We start from the raw sequence: 3,359 nt of genomic DNA, 5'->3' as shown, positions 1-3,359 counted from the left end.
TAAGGTTTCCTCCAACCCAAACCATCCTGTGATTCCATGATTCTGCACACACTTCATTCAGTGGGCGTCCTTTGGGACCATATAATCAGCCACTAAAGACAAAGACCCAAAGAACATTGCGCCTCATTTTGCTGACATCTTGCACAAAGCACCATCAAAATATGGGGATGTTTGGTAACCTTTTCTTGTGGGTACTTGGCACCTGGGTTTATGAATTAGTGCACTTAGCAAGTAGTTTTTTCTCTTATCTACTAAAAATAACAACATGAACTCTACGAGGTTGTCAACGTATTACTTCCCAAGGGAGAATTTTGCTCTTCTCTCTCATTTATCTAGGCATGTGTAGAGGCTTTTGACCCATTTAGCATAGATAAATGACCCATGATGTGAAATTTCCCAACAGTTTAATAATGCATTTAACTCAAAGTGACACTTGCTTGCAGCTGCCTTAAAGCAGTTTCCAGGCTATATATGTCTCTTTGAAATGATGTATGACAAGTAGGAAAGCTTCCTTGATAGAACCCCAAATCCCATGGGCAAGTATAACAAGAAAATCCTTTTTAGATTGCCAGCAGCAAATTTATACTTTGCAAGTCTTTATTTAATTTTATCTCTTTTCAATATAATTTATGGTTATGACCATTAGTCTAAAGCTCACAGTAACTTCCACACAAATTATTTTTTTCTTCACTTAAATGCATTGTAAAGGCTTTTATTGATCCCAGTTTTTTTCCCAGCATACCAGAAGTAAACCCCTTGTCTTACTACGGAAAATGTTTTTGTAATCCTTGCACTAACTTAGCTGTATCAAAATTATTTTACCTCTGAACCCTGGGTAGTGAAACAGAGAACTACAGCCTGTGTATGTTCAAAATCAGAAACTTTCCTAAGAAAGCTCCCTTATGTGTTTGAAAACACAAGTCTGAATGATAGCTCTTAATTTTTGCTTGCACAGATTTAAAGCAGTCAGTGTTGAGTGTGTGGAAAGATTTTTATTAAATCTGCTTCTGGCTTAGTGAGCAATTTCCCATGATACATGTCATATTAAAAGCAAGAAAGATTTAAGAAAGCAAGAAATTAGCATTAGACTTGAGGAGACAAACACTTCTAAGTAGACAATAAAATTTATTATTTAATCACATTTATTTCCAGTATTAAAATAGAAGTCAAGTAAGTGAAGCTAGATTCTGTTGGGTCCTGAATCATTTAGCACAGATAAATAGGGTGGGTTACCAAAGTCTGCAAACAGAAAACACGGATCCTAATAGGAAAAAAACACAAAATCAAAACCCAAACAAATCCAGAAAAATAAACTTGAAAGAGATCTGTCCACAAGGAAAGGTTAATGTGGGCAGAGGAAGAAGAGAAAAAAATAACCAAGCAGCTGATTAGAAGAGAAACAGAGAGTTCACAGGATATTTGTACCTTAGACTCTGATCATTTTTCAGCTGTGTTTCTCCCTTTGTCCTCCAGCTTTCGCCCCTCTTGTGTTTCTCATCCATGGTGACATTCCCCTCACTTTCCTTCCCTTGCAGGTCCCCAAACCCAGCCAGGCCCGGCCAGCTTTGGAACTGTTTATACAGCACATGGAGAATTTGGCTCTGGCCCACAGTTTATAACACAGGTAGAAATCAGGGGATGTGGAATTTTACTCCAGCCTGGAAAATGCCAGAGGAGCAATGTCCCAGAAAAGAGCTGCTGCGCAAAGGCTGTGCTGCCTCTTGCTGCTTCCCTGCTCAGAGCAGTTTAAGCTCATCTCCTCTGCTCCATTTCAGTGCAAAGCCAAAGAAGCCACCTTAAACCACAGAGGGCCTTTGATGTGGGTGTAAACAGGCTCATGTTGGAGTTCTGGGGAGCAGCTTGTTGAAGTTTATTCCAAGAGGGCGGCACACTCAGAGGGGTGTGAGCATGGCTGTGCCCCTCACAGTACCAGCAGAATAACTGGGTCCAAATTGCCTGAGCTGAATTTACACATCTAACCAAAGTTAAATGTCTGTGGTCCTCCGTCTGGGGGAAGGGAGTGCCATTCCAGGAGGAATTCACTCACCTCAATGCTGGCCAACTGTGTTTACATGAGGTGAACTGGAAAGGTCTTCTCTTTGGTGGGTGACTGCAAGACTGCTTCTGTTAGAGGTGTGTCAGCCAAAGTGACCTTTCCACCATGTGGAAAATCAGGGAATTCCTCCTTAAAACAAATGACCTCTAAAGTGGAGAGAAACACTACCCCATTGCTGATGTGGGTTTCTTTTCACAGAATCAGAGAATGTCCTGAGTTGGAAGGGACCCACAGGAATCATCCAGTCCTGCTCCTGTCCCTGCCCAGACCCCCCAGAAAACCCCCCTGTCCATCCCTGGTGTCCAAACTCTCCTGGAGCCCTGGCAGCCTCGGGGCTGTGCCCATTCCCTGGGGAGCCTGGGCAGTGCCAGAACCCTCTGGGGGAAATAGAACGTTTCCCTGATCTCCGACCTTTAATTGCCCTATACAGAGAAAAGGGAAATTGAAATATTCAGGGAACAAGACAGTGCTTAGGAGTATTGTAGCCAAAATCCCTTTCACTTGTCAACACAAACCACAGTTTGACTGGGAGAGGCTTGCAGAGCCTTCCAGCCTAGCCAAGGTCCCTGGCACCACCATCAGCACTAGATCCCAGCTCCCTGAGCTTCACTAGCCTGCGGAAGTTGACTGCATCGAGCCTCACCTTTAATACAGAGCGATTCTTCCTAGCTGGGGATGAGAGCAGCTTTTACAGAGTAAGCTCGGATAAGCTGCTGAAAGGGTGAAGCTGCTGGCTACCCTGCACAAAGATAAGCACAAGGAACAGCAGAAGTGAGGCAGGGAGCCTCTATCAAAGTTAATGAAGAAGGCACAGGGTCTAAGGGAAGGAGGAAATTCTTGCAGGAGTTTGGGCTCGTGTGAACTTGGCGAGATCAATTTGCTGCTGAACCATTTGAACCGAGCGCCAGAGTTCATTCTGAGAGAGAGGCACAAACCAGAGCTGGCCCAGCGAGCGCCTCAGATGGCGCTGACCCGAGGGGCCACGAGCCTGCTCCCGCTGCGCGCGGCTCCGCTCAGCGCCCGCTCCGAACCGCCTCACACACAAACCAATTACACACTGCTGCTGTGCCAGCAAAGGACACGTGCCAGCTCCTCTGCTTGCTTACAAAGGAACTGATGTACAAAAGGAACTGGTATTACCCTGGAGCCTCCTCTGCGTGAGTACAGATTTGTAAATATGAATGAATTGAAGGACATTTTTGCAACATTTCTCACCAATAATATCTGCTTTTAAATATTTGTGCCCACATGCTTCTCCCAAATAAATAAAATCAACCCTCCAAAAGAATATTTTTGCAAGCTG

The 3,359-nt window shown here is 44.3% G+C and overlaps 1 long non-coding RNA gene across 2 annotated transcripts; it reads right to left on the bottom strand.

Moving 5' to 3' along the window:
* Positions 1-1,105: 1,105 nt before the first annotated feature.
* Positions 1,106-3,014, bottom strand: LOC137480951 (uncharacterized). 2 transcript variants are annotated; one of them, XR_011003204.1, is made up of 3 exons: positions 2,700-3,014; positions 2,048-2,152; positions 1,106-1,239 (listed from the first exon to the last, which is right to left on the bottom strand). It is a non-coding gene; the product is annotated as an uncharacterized lncRNA (long non-coding RNA). The 2 variants fall into 2 exon arrangements; XR_011003203.1 differs by having other exon boundaries at positions 1,106-2,152.
* Positions 3,015-3,359: the final 345 nt, after the last annotated feature.

This window comes from Anomalospiza imberbis, chromosome 12, assembly GCF_031753505.1.
Source record: "Anomalospiza imberbis isolate Cuckoo-Finch-1a 21T00152 chromosome 12, ASM3175350v1, whole genome shotgun sequence".
NCBI classification, from domain to species: Eukaryota; Metazoa; Chordata; class Aves; order Passeriformes; family Viduidae; genus Anomalospiza; species Anomalospiza imberbis.
The sequence above is the reverse complement of the archived record's forward strand: the minus strand, read 5'-3'. Positions and strand labels throughout refer to the sequence as shown.